At 35.3% G+C, this 7,178-nt stretch overlaps 1 protein-coding gene across 6 annotated transcripts in view; it reads left to right on the forward strand.

The window, feature by feature from the left end:
• The window catches only part of RBMS1 (RNA binding motif single stranded interacting protein 1), a 221,839-nt gene that overhangs the window by 56,765 nt on the left and 157,896 nt on the right, over positions 1-7,178 (forward strand).

The raw sequence follows: 7,178 nt of genomic DNA on the forward strand, positions 1-7,178 counted from the left end.
TTTGGACGAAGAAGTTCAATTTAGTCTGCATCTGAAAATAATTCTAGATTTAGATTTCCCATTATTGTACTTCAATGGACAATACTTCTTGTTTTTCCTCTTACTTCTTGGAGGGAGATGTATATGTCCATTTTCTCACAGCCAGAGGTGATCTTAAAAATAAGTGCTTTTTGTAAAAGAAAAACTAAAACCTGCAATACTAATGTAAAAATCCTCCCGAATATGAAGACTAGTCTATGGCTTGGTGAATATAAAAATCTATTCCTGTTGCATTCTAATTATTAGATAATAAAATATATTGCATGATTATTGTGTACTAAGTATTCTGAAGAAAGAGCCTTGGAATAGGAATAAGAAGATTGATGTTCTGGTTGCCTTTGGCAAGTCACTTAACTTGAAAGCTTTCTCTTTTTGTCTTTTTATCCTAGTTCTTTCTCTTTTTTTTTTTTAAAAAACCATTAAAAAAATTAAGGTATAGTTAGTATACAATATTGTGTTAGTTTCAGGTGTATATTCTTTTTCAGATTCTTTTCCATCTATTATAATATATTGAATACAGTTCCCTGTGCTGTATACTTTATCTGTTTTATATACAGCAGTATGTAGTTGTTAATCCCAAACTCATAATTCATCTCTGCCTGGCCCCATCCCCACTATACTCTTTGGTAACCATCAGTTTGTTTTCTATGTCTGTGAGTCTTTCTGTTTTGTAAATAAGTTCATTTATATCTTTTTTTTTTAAAGATCTACATATAAGTGATATCACATGTATTTGGCTTTCTCTGTCCAATTTACTTCACTTAATATGCTAATCTCTAGGCCTATCCATGTTGTTGCAAATGGCATTATTTCACTTTTTATGGGCTAAATAATATTCCACTGTATGTATGTACCACATCTACTTTATCCATTTCTCTGTCAGTGAACATTTATATCACTTCCATGTCTTAGCTATTGTAAATAGTGCTGCAGTGAACATTGGAGTAAATATCTTTTTGAATTAGAGTTTTCTTCAGATATATAAGGCTTTTTCATAATGTATAAATTGAGGAGAATAATTCCTACTCTTCCTTCCTCAGAGAGTGTGAGATTTAAATAAATAAAAGTATTCAGGACCACATAGAAGATATGATAACTGGTGATAAGAAAAATGTTGGGATACAAAAAATGAGAAAGAACTGAATTTAGAAAATACATACGTGTGTGTGTGTGTATTCCGCCGAAGGGGCTCAAGTCTCCTTAGAGAGTATTTTCAGTAGAGTATCTAGTTAAAGCATAGAAATAGTTTCAGATAATCCCAACGATTTCCAGAGAGAGTTAGTAAGACTTTTTGTGGTTGTCATTCTGCATGTCTCTCCCAGTTATGTAGACAGTTTGGGTCAGGCTGAACTGCCTTAGCCAAAATACCAGTCCCTTTAAATGTTTAATTTCTTGTAAAAACTGGGTAACGTGGCAGAATGCTTAACTATAGGAATCAGGATTGGGCTTGTCCTTTCTTCCCTGACATTCTATCATTTCTGTCCTTCCTTGACAGTACTTGTCTATGGTTGAAGATCCTTTTCATGGTCAATTTAATAAGGATTTTAAAACATCATCAGATAATTATCAGATAAAAATAATTCTAGATACCTGCTGACCATAGAATAGTTGACACATTTAACTGTATGCAGACATGCTTCGTTTTGTTGCACTTGGCTCTATTGCACTATGCAGATATTGTGCTTTTTACCAATTGAAGGTAACTGGCACTGAGCAAGCCATTTTCCCCACAGCATTTTGCTTATTTCATGTCTCTTTGTCACATTTTGGTAATTCTTGCAATATTTCAAACTTTTTATTATTATTATGTTTGTTATGGTGATCTGTGATGTGCGATCTTTGATGTTACTGTTGTAATTGTTTTGCCCATGTAAGATGACGAACTTAATCGTGTGTGATCTGACTGCTCCACCAACATGCTCTTCCCTGGCTCCTTCCCGCTCCTCAGGCCTCCCTGTTAGATAAAACAATTTTGAAATTAAGCCAATTAATAAACCTACAGTGACCTCAGAGTGTTCAAGTGAAGGAAAGTGTCACACATCTCTTATATTAAGTCAGAAACTAGAAATGATTAAGCTTAGTGAAGAAGGCATGTCATAAGCCAACAGAGGGTGAAAGTTGCCTCCTTGGGCCAAACAGTTAGCCAAGTTTTGAGTGTAAATGAAAAGTTCTTTTTTTTTTTTTTTTGAACACATTGTCTTAAAGTCTCAGGTTTTCATAAGGTAAAGAGAACTGAGTGTAAAGCCCTGTAGGCCTGGAAACAAAAGGGGAAGTTCCTTTAGGGACAGCATTCTTTGGTGGCAAGATGGTGACTTTTGTGATTTTTGAAGGCTGGCAAGTTAATCTGGGATTTGAAGAAGAGCATCATTTAATGATCTTTATTTATTTATTTTTTTTTCTTTTTATACAAAAACAGGAAAGAGACAAAATGTCCTAGTGGCCCACTGGAAGTAACAATAGTTTTCTAAACCCCAATAAATGCTGTAATTATTGTGGTTCCAAATGTGTGCCATTTTTTTTTTTTTATATTTGATAAATTTAACGCCTTTTATTGCCATACCTCATTTTACTGTGCTTTGCTTTAGTGAACTTTATAGATACATTTTTTTTTTTTTTCCTTGTTAATTTTCGGTTTAATTGATCTATCCATAGGTGTGAGTGGGGTATTAAAGTCTCCCACTATTATTGTGTTATTGTTAATTTCTCCTTTCATACTTGTTAGCATTTGTCTTACATACTGCGGTGCTCCCATGTTGGGTGGATATATATTTATAATTGTTATATCTTCTTCTTGGATTGATCCTTTGATCATTATGTAGTGACCTTCTTTGTCTCTTTTCACAGCCTTTGTTTTAAAGTCTAATTTATCTGATACGAGTATTGTGACTCCTGCTTTCTTTTGGTCCCTATTTGCATGGAAAATCTTTTTCCAGCCCTTCACTTTCAGTCTGTATGTGTCCCCTGTTTTGAGGTGGGTCTCCTGTAGACAACATATGTAGGGGTCTTGTTTTTGTATCCATTCAGCCAGTCTTTGTCTTTTGGTTGGGGCATTCAACCCATTTACGTTTAAGGTAATTACTGATAAGTATGATCCCGTTGCCATTTACTTTATTGTTTTGGGTTCGAGTTTATACACCATTTTTGTGTTTCCTGTCTAGAGAATATCCTTTAGTATTTGTTGGAGAGCTGGTTTGGTGGTGCAGAATTCTCTCAGCTTTTGCTTGTCTGAAAAGCTTTTGATTTCTCCTTCATACTTGAATGAGATCCTTGCTGGGTACAATAATCTGGGCTGTAGGTTATTTTCTTTCATCATTTTAAGTATGTCTTGCCATTCCCTCCTAGCTTGAAGAGTTTCTATTGAAAGATCAGCTGTTATCCTTATGGGAATTCCCTTGTGTGTTATTTGTTGTTTTTCCCTTGCTGCTTTTAATATTTGTTCTTTGTGTTTGATCTTTGTTAATTTGATTAATATGTGTCTTGGGGTGTTTCTCCTTGGGTTTATCCTGTTTGGGACTCTCTGGGTTTCTTGGACTTGGGTGATTATTTCCTTCCCCATTTTAGGGAAGTTTTCAACTATTATCTCCTCAAGTATTTTCTCATGGTCTTTCTTTTTGTCTTCTTCTTCTGGAACCCCTATGATTTGAATGTTGTAGCGTTTAATATTGTCCTGGAGGTCTCTGAGATTGTCCTCATTTCTTTTAATTCGTTTTTCTTTTATCCTCTCTGATTCATTTATTTCTACCATTCTATCTTCTAATTCACTAGAAAAGTTCTTGAAGGAAATTAAAAGCACACCCCAGTGAACACATAGATGATAAGAAAGCAGGCATCCTTACTGCTAATAATAGTGAAAATTTTAGTGGTCTGGATAGAAGATCAGACCAGCAACGATATTCCCTTAAGCTAAAGACTAATGCAGAGCAAGGCTAACTGTCTTCAATTCTGTGAAGGCTGAGAGAGGTGAGAAAGCTGCTGGAGAACAGTTCAAAGCTAGCAGAGGTTGGTTCATGAGGTTGAAGGAAAGAAGTTGAAGCCATCTTGATAACATCAAAGTGCAAGGTGAAGCAGAAAGTGCTAATGTTGTAGCAAGCTACCCAGAAGATCTGGCTAAGATAATTAATGAAGATGGCTACACTAAACAGATTTTTTAGTGTACACAAAACAGCCTTTTATTGGAAGAAGATGCCATCTAGGACTTCATAGCTAGAGAAGAGAAGTCAATGCCTGGCTTCAAAGCTTCAAAAGATGGACTGACTCTTGTTAGGAGCTAATGCAGCTGGTGATTTTATATTGACGCCAGTGCTCATTTACCATTTTGAAAATCCTAGCATAAAAATTATGTTAAATTTGCTGTTCATGTGCTCTATAAATGGAATAACAAAGCCTGAATGACAGCACATCTGTTTACAACATGATCTACTGAATATTTTAAGCCCACTGTTGAGATCTGCTGCTGCTGCTACTAAGTCGCTTCAATTGTGTCCGACTCTGTGTGATCCCATAGACGGCAGCCCACCAGGCTCCTCCGTCCATGGGATTCTCCAGGCAAGAATACTAGAGTGGGTTGCCATTTCCTTCTCCAACTGTTGAGATCTACTGCTCAGAAAAAAGACTCCTTCAAAATAGTACTACCTGTTGGCAGTGTCTCTGTCACCCAAGAGCTCTGATAGAGATGTAAAATGAAGTTAATGTTTTCATGCCTGCCAGCACAACATTCATTCTGCAGCCCATGCATCAAGGAGTAATTTTGATTTTTGAGTCTTATTACTTAAGAAATACATTTTGTAAAACTGTAGTTGCCGTACTGATTCCTCTGGTGGATCTGAGCAAAGTCAAATGAAAATCTTCTGGAAAGGACTCATCATTCTAGCTACCATTAAGAACATTTGTGATTCATTGGAAAAGGTCAAAATATCAACATTTAACAGGATGTTGGAAGAAGTTGACTCCAGCTCTCATGGATGACTTGGAGAAGTTCAAGACCTCAGTGGAGGAAGTAACTGCAGATGTGGTAGAAATAGCCAGAAAACCAGAAGAAGAAGTGGAGCCTGAAGATGTGTCTGCTCTGCTGCAATTTCACGATAACATTTTAATTGCCAAGGAGTTGTTTCTTATGGATGAGCAAAGAGAGTGGTTTTGGAGATGAAATCTACTCTAGATGAAGATGCTATAAAGATTGTTGAAATGACAACAAAGAATTTAGAATATTAATAGCTGATAAAGCAACAGCAAAGTTTGGAAGGGTTAACTCCATTTTGAAAGAAATTCTACTGTGGGCAGAATGCTATCAAACAGCACTGCATACTAGAGAAAAATCATTTATGAAAGGAAGAGCCAATTGATGTGGCAGACTTCATCGTTGTCTTCATCTAGAAAATTGCCATAGCCACCCCAACCTTCAGCATCCACCACCCTGATCATTCTGCAGCCAATAACATTGAGGAAGACCCTCTACCAGCAAAAAGATTATGACTCACTGAAGGCTTAGATAATGGTTAGCATTTTTTTAGCAATGAAGTGTTTTTAAAATAAGGTATGTAACATTGGTTTTTTTAGACATATCACACATTTCATAGACTACTGTATAGTATAAACATAACCTTTATATATATTCATTATATAAATGAATAAATAAATGAATAAAATGAATATTCATTTTATTGTGGTGATCTGGAGCCAAATCTGCAGTGTCTCCAAGTTTGTTTCTTCTCCAAGTGTCTCCAAGCATGTATAATAGTTTATTTCTTTGGTTGTCAGGGATCCACTAAATAATAGGCCTGTGCTATCAAATATGGTAGCCACTAACTGCCTGTGATTGTTTCAATTTAAATTTAAGTTAGTTAAAAAAATGAATAAATAAATAAATAAATAAATTTAAGTTAGTTAAAATAAAAACTTCAGTTCCTCAGTCAACCCTCAGCTATATTTCAAGAGCTCACCAGGTGCCATTTTGGACAGTAAACATGTGGAACATTTTCATCATTACAGAAGATTCTAATGGATGGCACTATTACAGACTATTTTCTAACCCATTTGCTGCTGTTTTTTTCCCTGCTATCTATCTCCCTCAAAGGCTTCCTCTTCCATGCTTGTTTGTTTCGGGTACACAGTGGGAAAAAAGAGATCAAACTCATGTCCAGTGTTTCTGTGTTTTAGTAGTGCTGATGAAAGAGTTGGTAACTGGATGGGCTGTAACTATTGACTAGAATAAGATTTCGGAAATATCTTTGAATTTAATTTATATGTATCACCCAAAATAGTGGTGTAGAGGTGGCTGTGTTTAGTTTTTAAATGGACTAGACTCACGTCTTCTTTGTTAAACACATCTCTTGAGCTAGTGATTACACTTCTCCTATTGAGTATTGTTTCATTATCTCTAAAAATTTTGTTTATTACAAACTCCTTTAGTAAGTGAAAATTAGGCCACCATGCTCTAGGCTTTTTCTCAGTTTAAACAAATTTCTGATCCAAGATGTGTTTGGATCTTGATATATGCCAATTAAAATATTGACTTTAAACAAAGAGGTCATAAAAAATATGTGATTAAAATGATTAGGAGTTGAGTCCTTATCACATAACCCAAAGTAAACGCAGATTGCACAATTCCGTACTTAAGTGGTGCAGCTCTGTTGTACAGGCATGTTTCTGGATATTCTAGATTGCTTCTAAATTATAGTGCTGTGTGTTGAGAGATTGATATTAAAATATACTTGGGAATTAAAATTCACTTTTGATGAATAGTTGTTTAAAAAGCTGTAAGATAGCACTGTGGAGACATGGTGTAAAAAAAGAAGTCTTCAAAACCAACTCACATTTCTTTGGATCAGAACCAGAAAAATTTGTGTAAGCAGTATATTTACCAAATGAATTTCCAGTAATGGAAGCCCATTTTTCACCTTAAAATTGATGCTATTTATGCAAAGCCAGGCAACAAAATTATATCTTCATGTCACTTAATGTTTGCTACATGGACCAAATTTCAGTCATTTTTTAATTGTGAAGCTAAAAATAATGTTTGCTGCCGAAAACTTGAATTCTGTAACCAGACTTGTTTTACTTTCTTAACTTTATATCCAAGCCAGTGAGAATAGGTTCTTTCCCAGGAGATTCAGCCAGTTCACTAGGAGCATGAACCTCAG

The sequence above is a fragment of the Bos taurus genome, chromosome 2 (genome assembly GCF_002263795.3).
Source record: "Bos taurus isolate L1 Dominette 01449 registration number 42190680 breed Hereford chromosome 2, ARS-UCD2.0, whole genome shotgun sequence".
In the NCBI taxonomy this organism is placed as follows: Eukaryota; Metazoa; Chordata; class Mammalia; order Artiodactyla; family Bovidae; genus Bos; species Bos taurus.